Consider the following 20,183-nt stretch of genomic DNA (forward strand, 5'->3'; position numbering starts at 1 on the left):
CTCTAGCCTATCAGGCTCCTCTGTCCATGGGATTTCCCAGGGAAGAATATTGGGGCTGGTTGCCATTTCCTTCTCCAGGGGATCTTTCAGACCCAGGGATTGAACCCGTGTCTCCTACATTGGCAGGTGGATTCTTTACCGCTGAGCCACCAGGGAAGCCCAGGTGCTATACACTGCATTTTTCTCACTTAATAATCTTAAAGATTAACTCATATTAAAACATACAGTTCTGTCTCATTTTTCAACAGTTGTCAGCTGCATGCTACTCCACTGTCTGGCTGAACTATCGTTTATTTATCTAACGTCCATTAATAGAAATTGGGCAGGTTCCAGCCTTTTGCTATAACCCATGCCACAAATGAATATTTTTGTTAATGCCTCACAGTTTTAATTAACTTAAAATTTAAAACTGAAGCGATGTAAACCTTTTTTCATTAAACATAACTTATTTTAGATATACTGGCTTAAATTAATAAAATTTCACCTATTTTTTAATGTAAATTTTAAAGTTGCAGATTTGGCTTGCATTATACTTCTATTAGACAGTATTGCTTTAGATTATCACCTTCCGATGGTGGTGTGGACTTCGGTTCCTTGAGAGTAGGAACCGAATCTATCTTGATTTCTCCCCTGTCCTGATAATCAATCACCCAAGCTGGCATGAAGTAGGTGTCTAACACATTTTTGTTGAATGAATGAGCAAATGAATCACCCTCTGCCCCTCTCCCAGGAAGAAGAAATATATACTTCCCAGCTCAGTCTCATTCAGCATCTTCTTGGAAGGAAGGATGAGATGGGAAGGGTATTGACTGGGTTTTCCTGACCAAAGAACCTTGCAATTCCAGCTAGTTCCTTTGGTAACCCCTTACGGAGTAGTAGGAATGCCAATAAAAAAGGTCGGATCCTTGATTATGTCGACAAGTGGACTAAACTTTAACAAAATCTCCCCAGCCATAGGTACTCAACAAACACTGATTACCCTAAGAATGTGCGATCAACGAATAAATGATAGGTATCATGGCCTCCAGGGGACGCCCCCTGCGTGGTGGTTAAGAGACTCCCGTCGAAGGCAGAGCTCCGGAGACTCCTACTACCGAGGGAGGCGACCAGACCGGAATCCCAACACATTCTGGCATGCCGGCTCTCCGCGTGGGAGGGAAGAAGGGCGTGTCCGCCTCCTCAAGGCTGGGGCCGCGCCTGTTACCTGCGACGACTGGGCTCCAGACAGGGGACGGGTACGGCGTGTGTGGCGGCACTCCGAAGCTATGTGAAGCGCCAGACCTAGAATAGGAGCGCCAGAGGAGCGACCTTGGGGATACTGCGGGAGGACTCGGCCAACAAAACGGTTAGCTCCCCAACCCCGCGCCGGGCGGACTGACCAAGGCCAGGCGAGTGAGCGCGCGTGCGCACTGGCGCGCGCCCGGCAGGAAAAAGCCCAGCGCGAGACCCCGCGCGCGCCCGCGCGCGTTCGAAAGGAGGAAAAAAAAGTCTTCCCCGCGGGGGCCCGCGGCAATTTAGGCCGGAGTTGGCCGGCGAGCGCGCGTGCGCGAGCGCGCATAGACGCCTTTCTCCACAGCTCCCCTCGGTTGGGGGTCTAGCGCTGTGTTCCGCTGCTCCTGCTTCTCCAGAGGCTCGCGCCCTCGGGGTAAGTACCTCGCGCCTCGCGGAAAGGGAGAAAGAGGGTCTACTGAAGGAAGGGAGGAGGCGGATAGAGCTGGGAAAAAGGAAAAAACCGCCTTCGCAGAGCAAGGAACGCAGTCAACGGGTTGGAGTCTACAGAAGACGCACCTCCATCCCTCACGCCCCTCGGGGCTGCGGAAGTACTCAGGAGACTCGAGCGGCACGGAGGCGACAGGTGGACTACCATTCCCAGAAGGCGGCGCGGCGCCGCGCCTACTGCTCCCGGCAGCGCCTGCGCGTCAGGCTTTTTTCAGTTTGCGGCCGCCTAGGGCGAAACTACAGTTCCCAGGAGGCCTCGCGCGAGGCGGCTTGGAAGTGGGCAGCCTGGAAGTCACTCGGGCCACTGGAGCTGGCGGCGTCTCCAGCAAGCGGCGCGGATCTGGACGCCGCGGTCGTGGGGCCCGCGGGGCGGGCAGCCGGGACACCCAGGTATGTGGCTCCGGGTGCAGGGTTGGCCTTGCGCTAGGGTAGCGGGGAGTCGATGTCCAGTCGGACCCCGAGGGTCAGCGCGGGCGAGCTACTGGGCGGACGGCCGGGTGTGGGCACCGGCTGTTGGGGGGCGGCGGCGGCACTCTCGCCCTCCGGACCTGGCTGGACGCGTGCCCGCATGCTTCAACTTTCCAGACGAGCTACCCGGCGCCGTTGCGGGAAAGCGTGGCATGAGAGTCGGGTAGCGGTGGGTTCATGTACGGACTCTTGCCTCTCGGGAGGTGCGATCTAGGGAAACCGCGCCGAACCTCAGTTTCTCCTTTCGGTCAAACCTGGGAAAAATAGTGGCTGTCTTATGCTGGGAATTCTGTTGAGATGTTGAGATCCGATGAATAAAGCGTTTGTACATAGAAGACACTTATTACTTGCTTGTTTTATTGTTAGCTCCGGAGAAATGGGATGAAGGTATTATCGACTGAATGTGGTAAGCTGAGGGTGAGCCACATGGTTAGCACTCGGTGCAAGGTGGCTATTAGGAGAAATTATCTTGCTGAGAGCTTCGGTTTTGGAGGCAGAGCCAGGTTCAAATTTAGGTTCTACCTTTTACCAGCTCTGTGACCTTGGGCGACAGACTTCACTTCTCTGTACCTTGGTTTTCTCTGTCTACAAAATGGGTATTTTTTCATAGCAGCCACCTTGTAGAGTCGTTTGGAGGATGCAGTGAGAATACCATTTGTGAAATGCTAAGAGCAGCAGCTGGCACATAGTCAGCATTTAATAAATGACCATTGATTCAGCGTTTTCCCGGTTTCTCCGAGACCCCCTGAGGGTGGGGCTCTGCCTGTAGTCTTGCTTTTCTAGTGGATCAGACTTATAACTGGTCTGGTTGACTTCCTCTCCTGCACCCTCAGGTTCCATCCGTGTAAAATGGGATAACAATATCAGCCTCAGAGGGTTGTAAGGATTTGCTGATACTGTGTTCCCAGTCCAGAGCCATCTCTCACTAAGTAGCAGCTCTTGTATATTATAATTGTTCTTCTTCCATGTGCTCCATCTGGCCCAGAGCTTGCCTAACTGTTGTGGGATGTGACATGACAGCCCTGAGCTCCCCCACATGTTCACTCCCAGCCTCAGTGTCCCATCTGTGAAATGATAGTCATAGGACATTTGTGCCAGGGTTGTTTCAATGATTCCAAAAGATAATTCATGTGTAATGTTCAGCACAGGGCCAGGTGCATCCTAAGCTCTTAATAAACATGCCTTGTTTCTCTTGATGGGCTTTTGCTGCTTATGTTTGTATTACAGTTCAGAGCAGGACAAGGTTAATGTCCCCTCGCCTCTAATTTTTATTCACCAAAGGTAAAATTGTGGAACATACTGCCATATAAGGGGCTGAGAAGAAATGGCACTGACTAGTTGCTATCAGCAGGCCAGCTGCCCTCCTCCCAGCTCTCACACACTCCTGCTCCCAAAACGACCACTCTGGGGCTTTTAAGTGTTGTACCACTGCTGCCCGCCATTGACTGTCTCAAAGCACCATTAACCCCCGAGCTCCACCTCCACATGTGGGGCCTGTGCTCCTTGATGTCCTCTGCTAACTTGATGTCCCATTGGGTGCCATGAACTCAAAATGTTAAAACAAAGCTCCTTTTCCTCCCAGATCCAGTAGTCACCACCTCGGCAGATGGGCCAAACCGGAAACCTGGGAGTCCTTCTTCTCCCCAAGGCTTCTCAGATGCAGTTGATTGGCAAGGAGGATGGTGCTGTCATTCCATAGCAACCAGTTCTTTGGCCTGTCTTGGTCTCTTGTCTTGTGGGCCGTTGAAAGTCCCCCTTGACTACTGAAGGGGGCCTCTTCCAACATGGTTGAGTTGTTTCTTTCAAGTCACCAAGGATGGATACATGTTAAACACTGTATCAGTAGGAGCCAGAGAAGGCACTGCAGATGTGGCCAGATGGCAGTGGCCACAAGCATGGAGTAAAAGCCGTGGCTGTCAGGGAGTCCATTTCTAGCCTGGCTAAGCTCAGCTGAGTCGCTCGCTTTCTTTCTGCAAAGTTACCCGGTGTCAGCGGGTTAGAATATCCTCTGTGCAACAGGCCATCCTGAGTGTTTTGGGAGGCAGCACACGCACACCCAGGAAGAGGCTGGGCAGGGAGTATATTAGCTCTCTGTTTAGGGTGAGCCTGTCATCAGATCTGTCATTGTAATTTCTTTTTTTTTTTTTTAGAGATTTTATTTATATATTCTTGGCTGTGCTGGGTGCTCCTTGCTGCACGTGGGTTTTCTCTAGTTGCAGTGAGCAGGGCTCTGCATTGTGGTGCACGGGCCTCTCTTTGCAGTGGCTTCTCTGGTTGCAGAGCACGGGTTCTCTGAGTAGTTGTGGCTCACGGGCTTAGGTGCTTCTCGGCATGTGGGATCTTCTCAGACCAGGGATGGAACCCATGTCTCCTGGGTTGGCAGACGGATTCCTAACCCCTAGACGACCAGGGAAGCCCCTGTAATTGTAGTTTCATTGGGTGATGGGAACCTGTGGTCTCAAATTTGTTTTGACCACTAAAATTACCTAAGTGTGTAATTTTTTTATTAATTGATTGAATTGTGTTTTTTTTGTTTGTTTTTTTTTTTTTTTCGTTGAGCCATGTTGCTTATTGGATCTTAGTTCCCTGACCGGGAATCGAACCTGGACTTCAGCAGTGAAAACTCCCAAGTCTTAAGCACTGGACTGAGAGGAAATTCCCCCTAAGTGCCTTTTTTCGCATCTGAGGAAATAAAGCAATGACTTTAAAACAAAAATCTTGGTCCTGATTGTTAGTGACAACAGCACGTGGGTTTTTAGCAGTCTGTGTGGAACGGTCAGAGTTAAACCTGAGCCTGTTTTTCAGACATTGCAGTTGTTAGGCGGTAAATCAAAAATGGAATTTAGAATGTGCAGTGATTGGTGCCTTTTTTTTTCCCCTGTGAAAGTTATTTTGCTTATATTTCAAACTTCAGTTTAAAAAAATGACCCAGGTTATGATAAGAGCTTAACCTTGTTGTATGTATAATTTCCCAAATCTAAATTAAATGTCTATGTTTTGATAAAATAATTGAGTAGTCATTGCCTCTAAAGTAAAGGGTTTTTAGCAGTTAGAACGAGAGGCCATTAGGACCGGTGTGTGCGCTTGTGCTTTAAGACACTGCCTCTATTTCTTAGGACTTCTCTGGTCGTGGCCTTAGTTTGTATGTGTGTATGCCTGAGGGTTGGCTGAATTTGGCTTATAAAAAGTTATGCAAAGAAATGCATACTCGTAGTAACCTGTCAAACATTACAGAGATAGGCAAGGGAAATAATAACTGCCACCCTTCATTCCAAAATCCCATCCCCCTAAGAAAACCATTTATTCAGACAGTGAGTGTTTACTAAGTGTCCAGTGTCAGGCTTTGGAGATGTCTGAGAGAACAAAGTAGATTCATTACCTTTGGAAATGTGGGGGTGGCTGCTCTCATCTTTTTCTGTGCTCCTTTGGATGTATGTATGCGTATAGTGGGGTGGCTCATCCCTGGTGGCTCAGATGGTAAATAATCTGTCTGCAATGCAAGAGACCCAGGTCTGATCCACTGGAGAAGGGAATGGCAACCCACTCCAGTATTCTTGCCTGGAGAATCCCATGGACAGAGGAGCCTGGTGGGCTATAATAGTCCATGGGGTTGCAAAAGAGTCAGACACTACTGAGTGACTCAACAGCAACAATGCATATATCAACTGTTTTCTTTTTTCTCCCTCACCATTCCCCAGAAAAGGAGGGATCAAGTCATACATATTTGTAACTCGATTTTTAAAAATATTTGATAGCGCATATCTCTTCAAGTCATTACATACAGATCTGACTCATTCTTTTTAACAGCTAGACCCACGTTCTTCAGTGTGGAGAGACCGTGCTCCACACTGCCATTTCCCTATTACTGGACATTTAAGTTCTTTCTGGGATTTCTTTTTTAAAATTTATTTGGTGGGCACCAGGTCTTAGTTGCAGCATGTAAGATCTTTAGTTGTAGCATGTGAGATTTAGTTCCCTAACCAGGACTGGGAGCGTGGAGTCTTGGCCCCTAGATCACCAGGGAAGTCCCTCTAGGTTTTCTATTACATCCGCAAACACACATCCAGTAAGCATTCTGATACATAGGCAGTACCCCATAGTCGCTGAAAGCATAAATTCTGGACAGCGAATAAGAGAGACAAGATCCTTGCTCTACTAGGGTTTACATTTCTAGCTGAGGGGACACACAGCAAACAAGGAAGTCTCAGGTGGTTTTAATTTCAGATGGAGGCAATAACAGCGTGAGGGGATGGAGCAGACTGGTGATGGGGAACGGCTGGTTCCTCTCGCTTGTATGACCCCAGAAGGTCTGCTGCTGCTGCTGCTGCTGCTAAGTCGCTTCAGTCGTGTCCGACTCTGTGCGACCCCATAGACAGCAGCCCACCAGGCTCCCCTGTCCCTGGAATTCTCCAGGCAGGAACACTGGAGTGGGTTGCCATTTCCTTCTCCAATGCATGAAAGTGAAAAGTCAAAGTGAAGTCACTCAGTCGTGTCCGGCTCTTCACGACCCCATGGACTACAGCCTTCCAGGCTCCTCTGTCCATGGGATTTTCCAGGCAAGAGTACTGGAGTGGGGTGCCATCACCTTCTCCGAGAAAGCCTCTTAGGCCTCACTGAAGGGGAGTCATGTGAGCTGAGACCTGAATGAGCAAGAGGCACCAGCTGTGCCAAGAGCTGGGGGAAGACCATTCCAGGCCGAGGGAACAGGAAATGCAAAGGCCCAGGTGTGGGAATGTATTTGCTACAAAAACAGTATCATCGAAACTGGAGAAAGGTGAATTCCCACTGTTCAGGCTCATGCTACTTTAATTTTTGTAAAATAATAATAATGATAATAATAGCAGCTGACATTTCCTGGTACTTTACTCTGTACTCGGTGCTCTTCTAGGCATTTTGCACTTTTCCTCAATTAATCCTCACTCTAGAAGAAGGGGACGACAGAGGATGAGATGCTTGGATGGCATCACCGACTCAATGGACATGAGTTTGAGCAAGCTCCAGGAGTTGGTGATGGACAGAGAAGCCTGGCGTGCTCCAGTGCATGGAGTCGCAAAGAGTCGGACACGACTGAGCAACTGAACTGAAGTGAATCCTCACAAGAGTCCAATGAAGTAGATAAATGTATGGAACTCATTGCCGATGAGGATGCTGACTCCAGGGTCCCAGGTCTTGGCCCGTATGCTATACTCCTCTTCCCAGGCCCCCTTGACCAGGCTGAGGCAAGATTAAGTGGGTGGAGCATTTCCTTTCCACGTTGTTTAACATGCAGAGCTCTGCGGACTGTATTTAGTACCTCATTCACGTGGCCCCGGGAGTGGTCTGGGGATGTGGCGTCGTCTCCACAGTAAGACATGACAGCGTCAGTTTCTGTGGGGATGTTTAGTTGGTTGGTTGTTGGTTACTTCAAAACTAAAGGCCCTTCAGCAGAGCATGTCCTCAAATAAAACAAGATTGGCGGTGTGGCCACCACACCAAACGCAAGTTAGCAAGAATTGAGGTGTGGTGTTGAAGGAGTGTGAACAAGGAAGTGTCCCATTGAGCTTGCAAGGGGTGAGCTTTGCAAGAGGACTTGGACCAGCTGGGGAAAGAGAGTTCCTAAGCACTGAACTAGTATTATGGACTGTTAAAGCTTTAAAATACCGTTTAGTTATTAAAGTGCTGATGCCTGGCCTAAGTAGGGGCTCTAGGATCCTGTTCCAGCCACCATGACTGTGTCCATTTTGATCGGGTGTAGCTTGGAGCTTAAGAGTTGTTCAATATTTTGAATGACGGGCAGGCCTAGTTAGATGTGAAGATGGTGGTGGTTGCTTTTAAGACCAGGAAAAGTGTGGAGAAGATCTTTCATCCAACCATCTATGAAGCATGTGTTTCTGCCCAGCCTGTGTGCCAGGCACCGTATGTTAGTCACATAAGAAGACTCTGGTTCTCCAGGGTTTGCACCAGAACTTTCCTTTATAACCCAAGCCACCAATGTGGGCCATATATGTCATTGAAGGTCTTATGGGGATCACTTTTAAAAGAGTAAAAAGAAATAGGAAATGGACTTTAATAATAAATTTTATTTAGTCCAAAGCATATCATTTCAACATGTAGCCAGTATAAAATTATTGAGATATATTACATCCTTTTTTTGACACACTTCTTCAAAGTTCCATGTGAAATCTACTCCTTCAGCCATTTCCATTTGCACCAACCACGTTTCAGGTGCCCAGGAGCCACATGTATTGGACAGAGTGGGCCTCAGGTGTGAGACTCAAGTGTAGGTCAGGATTCACAGTGATGGGTCAAAGATGCCGTCCCTGTTTTATCTTGGTGAATAAGGGCAGATGAGTGATGAAAAGCATGCTGGTCAGAGGCAGGCCTAGCTAAACTCACAGCTGTCATCCTTCAAAGGCACCTTCTGGGCCTGGTGTTGTGCTTGGCGCATGTGACCTGTGTTCTGAGCTGGCCGGGACTCTGATCATCCCCACTAAACAGATGAAGAAGGTGAGGCCTGGCAGCACGAGGCCATTTGCTCACAGTTAGCAAATGATGAGGGCAGAATTTGAACTCAGGTACAGAGACCGTACTCTTAAATCTCTGTGTGTCTGTGTTGTGTTAGTGTTTGAGGGAGGGTGGGGTCTGAGCTTTGAGCCACAAAAATACCATAGGAAGGACTCATCACACAAAACAGACTCCCAGTGTTCATCAGCCTCAGTCCTCGAGTTTCTGTTGGTACTGTAGTGCTGGTTTAGACCTGAGAGGTTGGCTGACCCCCTCCTTACATTAAGCCCCAGGTTTGGTGGGAACGGATCTTTACTTCCCAGGAAGGGGAATGGTCTTTGGGAACTGAGGACAGTGGGCAGGATGAGTGAAGGAAATGAGAAAAGGACCTAGCCTATTGAAAGTCCATTCTAAGCAGCTTCTGTGGGCATGAAGCCTCTTTTCTTTTTTTTTAAAAAAATATTTATTTATTTATGTATTTGGCTGCATTGGATTTTAGTTGCAACATGAGGGGCTCCTCCTCCATTGCAGAATGTGGGCTTAGTTGCCCCACAGCTGAGGAAAGTTCCCGAAGCCTCTTTTCTCTTTCATCTGCCTCCTCTCTCTGTCCCTCTTGACTGTGGCCTCCTGAGGGAGCTTCGTGGCCTTTTCCTGTCTTAGCGACAGCCGAGTTTACCCAGTGTGTGAGTATTGCCCTTGCCTGATCCAGAGGCACTGCTGGGTGGGGGCTAGCGGGAAGGGGACTCTCGCATCTACGGGAGTCATTATTCTAGAACTCCAGTTACTCTCTTGGTTCAGGATTCCCCCTCTCAGGAGCAAGGAGTATCTGGACCTTGTACCTAAACAAGGCAGGTGCTGGAGATTCTGAGTCTGTTCACGTGCCCAGATGACCTGTGCTAGCCCCAGTGGTGATTCCTGAGCGCTTTCACCTCTTTACCTCTCATCTCCTACTGCTGGACAGTGCCTGGCTGGTTAAAGATCCTCAGTGTGTGTCAGCTGAATTGCTGATACGAGCCAAGGTTCCCTGAGCTCTTACTGTGTACAAGTCTCTGCTCTGGGTGCTTTTCATGTAATATCTCATTTAATCCTCATAACTCCATGGTGTAGGTATTCTTACCATTCACATTTCTTACGTAAATAGACTCAGGTCCTGAGAAATACAAATCACAAAGCTGGTGAGTATCAAAGTCAGGATTCAAACCCAAGCCAGTCAAGTCCAGGCTGTCTTTTTTTTCAAGTTTCATCTATCTGTTTTTGTTTTTGTCTGCGCTGAGTCTTCATTGCTGCATGCGGGCTTTCTCTAGTTGTGGCATCTGGGGGGTACTGGCGCTGTGGTGGCTTCTCTTGCTGTGGGGCGCAGGCTCTAGAGCACAGGTGTCAGTATCTGTGGCTCATGGGTCTTAGTTGCTCTGTGGCATGGGGTATCTTCCTGGACCAGGATTGAACCTGTGTCCCCTGCATTGGCAGGCAGATTCTTAACCACTTGTCTACCAGCGAAGTCCCTAGGTCCAGGCTCTTAAACGCCCAGTCTGCAGTCTGTCCGTGGACAGCAGGTGGCCGAATGGGGTCGGGAAGCAGGGCCACACTGGCGAGTTGCAGTCTCCCCCCTCCACACGTGGTCTCTGAACTGGTCTGGGGTAGTCCTGCAGCAGGTCCCAGGCCCCTTTGGGCCTGGAGACTTGACCATCACTCTGGGTGTGAGGTTTTTCTCTGATTCTGGACTTGAGGGACTTTTCCCTTGTGGTCCAGTGGCTAAGACTCTGCGTTCTCAATGCAGAGGGCCTGGGTTCGATCCCTATTTAGGAAACTAGATCCCACATGCCACAGTAAGACCTGGGGAGTCAAATAAATAAATACAAATACATATTTTTAAAAAATCAGCCAAAAATAACAAAAATGCACTGGATGTTTGACATTATTAAGGAATTCTTGTTAATTTTTGAAGGTGTGATAATGATACCGTGGTTCTGCTTAAGAAAAGGTCCTTATTTTGAAGAGTTACAGTCTAAAATCCCCATGAACTGTTAAGATATCTGAGATTTGCTTCAGGTTAATATGGATGGGCAGGGAGGTGAGGGGCCCAAGTGTATGGGTGAGGAAAGAGAGGAAGTAAGATTGGCCAGGAGGCATTGCTGCTGAAGCTGGCTGGAGGGGCGTTCTTATGCTCTGCTTTTCACCTTTGTGTGTCTGCACCACGAACACCTCGCCACAAAAAGTTAGAAGCAGATATAACAACTATCACTCAGTGTTGGTGTGTTTCAAACTCGAGTGTAGTGTGGAGGGATTCCCTGCCTCTGCCCAGTCCACTTATATAATACAAAAGTGGTATTTTTTTTTTCTCTTTTCATCCTACGAGTCAATCTTTGGCTCTATCGGCCACATGCTCCCCCAACTGCTCTGAGCACCATGGCGCTGGTTCTCTGAGTCAGCTCACAGAGGTCCCTCTTTCCCCAGGTCTGGTTCTCTCCAGCATCTGAGCGTGGGGCCCCTCCCACATTTTTTCCAAAGACGAGTTCCAGCAGGAGGCCTCAGATCCTCCCCGCATCCTCCCCTCAGGACAGACTGCACAGATCCTTCCTCTGATGTGTCTCTGTCAGCCGCCCCCCGCCCAACCCTGCAAGGAACCACAATCCAGCATTTGGTTTTGCCTCCAGCGCTGCTGCGGGAGGCAGGGAAAGTGCCCCCTTTCAGTCCTGACTTTTGACAAAGCTGCAAGATGTAGCATGTGATGGTGCCACGGACCTGATGGTATTTCTCATCAAGCCAGCAGATAAAACTCCTTTAGAACAAACATGCACAGCACCGCCCGCCCCCCCCCCCCGCCCCCCGCCCGCCCCTTCACATCAAGCAGAGAGGCTCCTGTTGCATTTGTTCATTGGGGGTCTCTAACTGAACAGCGAGTCAGCAAGGGGCAGAAATCCGCGTGTGAAAGTGGCAGGAAAAGCGGGTACCCTCGTTTGGGGGTTTCTGCTTGTGGTTTGCTCGCCAGGGAGGGGTAGAGATGTGTGATGTGAAGAGGAACTCGGGTCTGGCCTTGCTCGCAGCTGGTGCCATTGGTTCTGGTGGTGGGCTCTTTCTCTGTATCTCGCTCTTGATTTGCAGGGAGGAAGGCAGGCCGGGTCCTGGAACCACCCCCCCCCACCCCCACCGCCTCCACCTCCTGCAGGCGTTGCTACCTCTGCCGCCACAGCAGTTCTCTTCTTTCCTGTTCCTTTGCAGGCTCTGAAGCGCGTCTAGCGCGGAGAGCTCATTAGGATCACTGTCACCAGTTTAGGCAGCCTGCTTTTTCCGGGTTTCCCAGTGTAGACCTATATATGTTGAATCTGAAGGTGGCAGACCCCAAACACTGATACTGATTTTTTTTTTTAATATTCATGTATTTATTTGGCTGCGCCAGTTCTTGGTTGTGGCACGCAAGATCTTTGATCTTTGTTGCGGCATGCAAACTCTTAGTTGTGGCACGTAGGATCTAGTTCCCTGACCCGGGATTGAACCTGGGCCCTTTGCATTGGAAGCACAGAGTTTGAGCCACTGGACCACCAGGGAAGTCCCCTGATTATGATTCTTAAACTTACTCATTCAACAGATATTCATCCAGCTGAATGTTCTTCCAGGTACTAGGTTTATAGCAGTGAGCAAAGCAGACAAGGGTTCTCCCCTTCTAGGGCTCTCATTCAAGCCGGGATTCAAACAATCAACAGATAAATAAGACGTATACTGTGTTAGGGTGGTTCCCAGGTGGCACTAGTGTTAAAGACTGCCTACCAGTGCAGGAGACGTAAGAGGCCTGAGTTAGATCCCTGGGTCAGGAAGATCCCCTAGAGGAGGGCATGGCAGCCACTCCAGTATTCATGCCTGGAGAATCCCATGGACAGAGGAGTCTGGTGGGCTGCAGTCCATAGGGTCGCAAAGAGTCGAAGTGATTTAGCATGCATACATACTGTGTTTGATGGTAATAAGTTCTGAGTGGAAGATACTAAGAAAGGGCATGTGAGATATTAGGGTGGAGGTTGTTGACAGTTTAGACAGGGTGCCAAGGGATGGCCTCCCTGGGAGAGACCTGAGAGCAGGCCTGAAGGAGGCGAGGCAGTGTGAGCAGTGAGGGTTTCTTGGCAGAGGGAGCAGCCAGTGCAAAGGCCCTGAGACAGCGGTTGGAGCAGAGTGGAAGGGGGAGCAGGAGTTGGAAGATCTCTTGGCATCTAGTGCAGCCTCGTCTTTTCTCTGAGATGGGACCATATTGCAGGGCGTGTTGAGTTATTAAATTTCATTAAGGGACTTCCCTGGTGTCCAGGGGTTAATAATCCGCCTTGCAATTCAGGGGATGCAGGTTCAATCCGTGGCCAGGGAACTAAGATCCTGCATGCTGCAACTAAGACCTGATACAGCCAAGTAAATACATAAATAAATATTTTTTAACGTTTCATTAAATTTTGATTAGTGGCCACACATGCATGGAACCAAAGGAACAAAAATAAAGCACCCAGTTCCCTTCCCCAGAGGCCACCACCATCCCTGGTTCTTGTTGGTGACCAGTTCCTTGGCACTGCATTATTTGAGTCATTTCCTGGCCTACATTTGTTCGAACCGTATGAAATTGCCTTTTTTTGTGGGTCAGAAAGAATGGTTGAATGTTGACAGTTTTGGGAGGTTCAGCCTAACAGCTTCCTTTCCAGGGCCCAAGGAACTTGACCCATCCTTTCTTTGGTGCTTCCCTGGTAGTTCAGATGGTAAAGAAAATACCTGCAATGAGGGAGACCCGGCTTCGATCCCTGGGTTGGGAAGATCCCCTGGAGAAAGGAGTGGCTCCCCACTCCAGTATTCTTGCCTGGAGAATCCCATGGACAGAGGAGCCTGGTGGGCTACAGTCCATGGGGTTGCAAAGAGTGGGACATGATGAACACTTTCTTGCCTCAGGGATTGGTGGTCAGAGGTCGGGACCCCCTTTCTGCACCCGCACATCTCTTTCATTGACTGGCCCAACAGTGTCTGCGACACCAGTGTGTGTAAACCCCCTGCTCACCCATAGCCCCATACCCGTCTTGCTGTTAAGCCTGACAAGACGCTGCCTCTTCCTCCTAGGACGGTACCTGGGGGTGGCATTAGGCATTCTTTGGCTTTCTGTGTCTTGTTGCCACCAGTTTTGAAATCACAGATAACTTGCAGAGGGAAGGGCACCCCTGGACTCTTGCCAGGTGTTTGGCATGACTCACATGGCGGGACTGGATCAGTAACTGGGCAGAGTAGGTGGTAGAGAACCAGCCCAGAGTGTCCAGGAGGAGGTACTGGGACTCTGTAGGCTCAGGCTGTTGGGGGAGGGCTGAAGAGCGATGAAGAAAGGCCGTCCCTCTCCTCTGGTGTGTCCCCTCCAGAGAGCACACGTCCTGAACCCCAGGGCCCTGGGCTGGATCTTGCTTTGGGGGAATTCAGCCAGAAAATGGTTTCAGTTGGTTTGCCTTTGGCTGCCAACAATAGTATTAGCAACAGCAGCAAATTTTTTTTTGGTGAGGGGGCGTACCACATGGTGTGTGGAACTTCCCTGATCAGGGATTGAACCTAACCCCTGGGCCATCAGGGACATGCCAGCAAATAGATAATTTATACAGTGTCTGCTAGATGCTCGGCACTGTGCTAGGTGCTTCCCACAAAGTGATTCATTTAAACCTCCCAACAACCCTGCAAGTACCCTTATTATTCCCCTTTTGCAGATGAGGCCAACTAAATTTAAATAACTTACCCGACAGCTAGAAAATGGTGGTGACACGATTTGGATCCTGGCAGCCTGGCTCCAGAGGCCACATCCTGAACTCTCAATCACTGTGCTCCTGCAGTGGTTCTCAAACCCGCGCAGGTACCGGCGTCCCCCAGAGGGCTGCTTAAAATGCGAGTTGCTGGGCCCCACCCAGAGTTTCCGATTCAGTAGGTCTGGCTTGAGAATATACATTTCTAACAAGTCCCCAGGTGATACTGCTGCTCCTGGGCCTGGGAGCACATTTTTGAGAACCACCGACCTGACCTACTATAATAGGAAGTTCAAATGAAATTGGCCCCAAATCAGGAGACTGATGATCTGTAACAAAGAAGCCTACAGATAGGCAGCACCAGGGTAGAATAATTAAGCCTGTAAGGAGACCAGCCCTCTCCACTATACTTGGTGTGTCTCCTGTGTCCTCAGGCTCCCCTCACGGCCACAGGATGACTGTCACAGCTCCAGTCATCATTCCCTGACAAGGCGATATCCAGCAGCAGAAATATCCGGCGTCTGGAGGCTATATCCAGAGCATCTCTTAGGAGTGTGGAAACTCTTCCTAAAAGCCCCGCCTCCCAGATTCCCCTCATACCTCATTGGCCAGCATTGTGATACCTGACCATGCCTGGGCAAATCACAGGCAAGAGCCAATCAGGATTTATTGTCAGGGCTGGGGCCTCTTCACCTGAAGCGCAGGACCATGTAGTGCGGCTACAGGAATAAACCCGTAGTACTGTTTAGGAAAAGACTGGGAGAGGGGGATGGACACTGGGTGGGCAGACAGTTGAATCTGCTGCAGAAGTTAGGGAAACAGGTGAAAGCCTAGTACCTATCTATTTTTGTGTCACTATCCTTACCAACAGTGTCCTTCCTTTTGTAATTACCTGAATCAGGACATGGCTTTTAAATTCTCTAATCATTTCCACCTTTAAGAAAGTGTGCACAGAGTCCCTGTATCATAGGAGCTCTCAATCCTGTCGGGAAACCAAGTATTTCATCTGAACACTCAGGGAAACCCAAGCTGGGGAATGAGGCAGCAGTCTGAGGGGCGGTGTTGGTGGTCCGTGAGCCCACTCACTATGCTCAGCAACACTTGGGGCTCCTCTCTCTGCTTCTGGCCAGTTTTCCTATTCAAGGTGCTCCTTGCAGAGGCTCAGTTTCCCCCTTTGAGGACTGCCTTGTAGGGTGGTTGTGAGGAAGAAAGGAGAGGTTGCAGGGAATTTCCTGGCAGTCCAGTGGTTAGGATTCTGCACTTTCACTGCCAGAGCTCAGGTTTAATTCCTGGTGAAGGAACTAGGATTCCACAAGCTGGCTTAGTGGGAAAAAGAGAGGATGCAGGTCAAGTGCTTACCCCCAGGAGCTAGCTCATGATAAGTGCTCAGTAATGTGGCCCCTGCTGTTAACATATTTAATTTGATTTGCTAATTGAATAGGGCTTCTCTGGTGTTTCAAGGGTAAGGAATCTGCCTGCAATGCAGGAGATATGGGTTCAATCCCAGGGTCAGGAAGATCCCCTCTAGAAGGAAATGGCCACCCACTCCAGTATGGAAAAATTTTCCAGTCTGGAAAATCCCATGGACAGAGGAGCCTGGTGGGCTATAGTCTATGGGATCGCAAAGAATCGGATACGACTTAGGGACTAAACAACAATTAATTGAAGTTATCATTTAATAACCCCACCCTTTCCTCCCAACAACACATGAAAGTGACCATTCATTTTGCAGACTGACATTTCCTGTGGGTGCCTGTTGCTGCAGCTTGCGGACCCAGCATAAAGCTGTTGCCCTATAGATCTGCCAAGGGACTGAGGAACAAAGAGCGGGCTGTGGAGCCACACCACTTGGGCACAAGTCCTGGATCCATCTTGGGCTCCCATGTGACCTTGGGCAAGCCACTAGCCTTGCAGTACCTTGGGTTCCATATCTTTAAGGTGGTAATGAAACCGTGTAACTCAGATTGAGATTTGAATCAGTGAGCCCAGACTCGAACCCAGCCAGAAGCCAGATGGGGACTTGAATCCACGGTCTTTTAACTGAGATCCCACACCTGGTCTCAGGACTTAATGAAGCTCAGGTTCTTGATGTCTCCTTGCAGAAAGGATTCAGTGAAAGACAAAGCGATGGCTAAGAAGTTGATTTATTTAGAGAGAAATACACTCCACAGACAGAGTGTGGGCCATCTCAGAAGGGGAGAGTGGCCTTGAAATACGGTGTGGTTAGTTTTTATAGGCTGAGTCATTTCATAGGCTAATGAGTGGGAGGATTATTCCAACTATTTTGGGGAAGGGGGTGAGATTTCCAGGAATTGGGCCACCGCCCAGTTTGTGGTCTTTGATGATTGGCCTCAAAACTGTCGCCATACCTGTGAGTGTGTCATTGATCTTGTGCCTGTGTTTCAGTGAGCGTATACTGAGACTCAGGGTCTAGTGGAAGTTGACTTGTCCACCATCTTGGACTTACTTGGTTCTAATCAGTTTATGTTGTGTCCTCGGGCTGTGTCATTCTTACAAAGTCTGTGCCCTGTCACCTTCCCTCTGAGGTTAATGGGACAGTTGCATTCAAGCACCCAAAGCACTTTGAGCACTGCAGCCCCTGGCCCACAGTGAGCACGCAGTATATCTGCTGTATCTGCTGTTCTTTGAATATTTGTGCCAGTTTATTCACAGGGGTGGCTTACTCCTTGGCAGGAAAGTTATGACCCACCTAGACAGCATATTAAAAAGCAGAGACATTACTTTGTCAACAAAGGTCTATCTAGTCAAGGCTATGGTTTTTCCAGTAGTCATGTATGGATGTGAGAGTTGGACTATAAAGAAAGCTAGGCGCTGAAGAATTGATGCTTTTGAAGTGGGGTGTTGGAGAAGACTCTTGAGAGTCCCTTGGACTGCAAGGAGATCCAACCAGTCCATCCTAAAGGAGATCACTCCTGGGTGTTCATTAGAAGTACTGATGTTGAAGCTGAAACTCCAATACTTTGGCCACCTGATGCGAAGAGCTGACTCATTTGAGAAGACCCTGATGCTGGGAAAGATTGAGGGCGGGAGGAGAAGGGGACAACAGAGGATGAGATGGTTCAATGGCATCACCGACTCAGTGGACATGGGTTTGGGTAGACTCTGGCAGTTAGTGATGGATAGGGAGGCCTGGCGTGCTGCAGTTCATAGGGTCACAAAGAGTCAGACACGACTGAGCAACTGAACTGAACTGATTCACAGGGGATATGACTTCCCTGGTGGCTCAGTGGTAAAGAATCTTCCTGCCAATGCAGGAGACCCAGGAGATGGGGGTTTGATCCGTGGGTTGGGAAGATCACTTGGAGAAGGAAATGGCAACCCACTCCAGTATTCTTGCCTGGAAAAATCCCACAGACAGAGGAACCTGGTGACTGCAGTCCATGGGATTGCAGAGTCAAACTCGACTTAGCAACTAAACAAATAAATAAGCTGTTTGAGGGCAGGGTCTGTGTTTTTTTGTTGTTGTTGTTGAAACCACTGTGTCCTGAGTAGATGGATTATATATTTCTTTTGTGGATGAAAACAAGGGCAGTAAGTCATCCTTCTTTTGTTTTCCCTTTAGCTGCCCAGAATTTAAACTCGGTGACTGTAATAATCTCCTGTTTTGAACCTGATTGAATGTGGAGTCAGCATGTGATGACTGCAGCTGGTGGTTATTGAGCATTTTGTGCATTAGGGCTAAATGCTCTCTGTAAGCCCTCACTGTGGAGAAGGAAATGGCAACCCACTCCAGTGTTCTTGCCTGGAGAATCCCAGGGATGATGAGCCTGGTGGGCTGCCGTCTATGGGGTCACACAGAGTCGGACACGATGAAGTGACTTAGCAGCAGCAGCAAGCCCTCACTGACTCTTCACACTTACCCCATTTTACCATTGAGGAACCTGAAGCCCAATTAAGGGTGGGGCACCTGTCTTTCCTTTTGAGGAGGTCCAGTGCTGAGGTTAACAACTGGAAACCCAAGAGTTTCTCTGCTTGGCTTAACTCTGCGCCATCACTTTCTTGCTGTGTGACCTTTCGCCTGTCACTTCTCTGTTCTTGAACTTTCTCATATGTAAAGTAGGAATGCTAATCGTACTTACTTAGGACGGCTGTGAAGGCTAGGGGAGCGGGGAGGTAATTCACGTCACGTGAAGTGCAGAGTGAGGAGGGGGCGTTCTGGGGCTGTTATTGTTGGGCACACGCATTCCTCCGTGCATCCCAGGCTGGCTGGAGGAGTCCGGTGGCCGCGCTCAATCATTAAGCCGCGCTGCTTCGGCGAGCCGGCTCCCCGTCCGCCCGGCGAAAAGGAGCCCGTCTTTGGATCGTGCGGTTGTGAATGAAGCGAGCAGGGGAGGCCGTGGGCGCCGATCCAGCCCTGGATCGGTCAGCGAACAGGTGGCGCGTTCCTAGATCCGAGGCCAGCCGCCTTTGTTACCTTGAACTTTCACTCAAGCCCGTTCAGGCTCCTCAGACCACGTGTCTGATGAGTAAGGAGTCCTTTTATTTCCCTCCCCTGAAGGGACCGCTGGCAGAACAGCCCGCCTTGGGGACGCGCGCCTGTTCGCGAGACCAGCCTGCTGTCGGGGGAACTCCGGTGGCCGGCGGGTCGTTGCTGCGGCTGTTGCTGAACAAGTCGCTGTGAGGAGCTGGCACGGCAGCTTCCCGCTTCCGCATTCCAGACACCCACCGCGGGCGGGGGAGGCACCGCCCACCGCGGGAGGGCGAGGGCGGCCGCGGGCGCGGGCAGGCAGGTGGCCTTGGCCCGGCCCGGCCCCAGCACGGCATTCGGGTCACCGGCCGACTTTGTGATCCCGGCCGGGCTCCGGACGTCTTTCAGGTGAGCGGTGGCGGTTAAGTTCGGTAGGGACTTGCGGAGAACGTGCAGTGTGCTTCCTTCTTTTCGGGCATGAGACTGGTGGTTTTGTTTTCTTTTCTTTTTTCCCTCTCCTCTCCCATGAAATGTTTACCTGTCTGCTGCTAACTGTGAAGAAAGGGTGGGCGGAGTGTTGAGGGAGTGAGAAGGAAATGGAGGAGATTTCTCCCCGGAGAAGGCATGGGTGAATGCTGAACTCCTAGGGGGATGCCAACTTCTGTACCAGTGGGGCATCCTAGCCTGGTCCAGATGAGCTGTGTGGTCTCAGGTGAGTTCCTTTCCCTCTCTGAGGCTCAGTTTCCTCATCTGATGAGGTGGTAAATAGGAGCAGTACCCACTCACCTTCCCAGTGAATCATTGCTCACAGCCTGTGCGCAGAGTGGTGTTCGGTGTCAGCTCTCCCTAGCCCCCCTGATTCCCTGTCTGACCTTATCTCTGACTTCTCAGCTGCTGCTAGCTGCCTCCTGCCCTTCCTCCCTCAGGGCTCTTGCCGCGGCTGTTCCCTCTACCCGTAGCATTTCCCCAGTATCCCCAGAGCTCCCACCCCCTTGGGGCTCTGCTCACATGTCACCTTCTCAGTGAGGCCTCTCTCCTCCCTAAGTAGCACCTTCTCCATCACACTCTAGCCCTCTACTCTGCGTTTGTTTTCTTCATAGCATGGCGACTGACGTGTTTATTCTCCCACCTCCCCTACCGTTGTTGTTTAGCCACTAAGTTGTGTCTGACTCTTTGCCACCCCGTGGACCGTACGTAGCCCACCAGGCTCCTCTGTCCATGGGATTTCCCAGGCACGAATACTGGAGTGGGCTGCCGTTTCCTCCTCCAGATAGTCTTGCTGGCCCAGGAATCGAACCCGGTTTTCTCCTGCATTGGCAGGCGGACTCTTTATCCCCTGAGCCACC

General features: G+C 50.0%; 1 protein-coding gene across 1 annotated transcript in view; it reads left to right on the top strand.

Moving 5' to 3' along the window:
* The first annotated feature begins 2,006 nt into the window (after positions 1-2,006).
* SIPA1L3 (signal induced proliferation associated 1 like 3) overlaps positions 2,007-20,183 on the top strand; it is a 252,106-nt gene continuing 233,929 nt past the window's right edge. Inside the window, exon 1 of the mRNA XM_052655519.1 lies at positions 2,007-2,109. The gene's annotated coding sequence lies outside the window, so the exon portion shown is untranslated. The remainder of the gene's footprint in view (positions 2,110-20,183) is intronic.

The sequence above is a fragment of the Budorcas taxicolor genome, chromosome 18 (genome assembly GCF_023091745.1).
Source record: "Budorcas taxicolor isolate Tak-1 chromosome 18, Takin1.1, whole genome shotgun sequence".
Classification (NCBI taxonomy): domain Eukaryota; kingdom Metazoa; phylum Chordata; class Mammalia; order Artiodactyla; family Bovidae; genus Budorcas; species Budorcas taxicolor.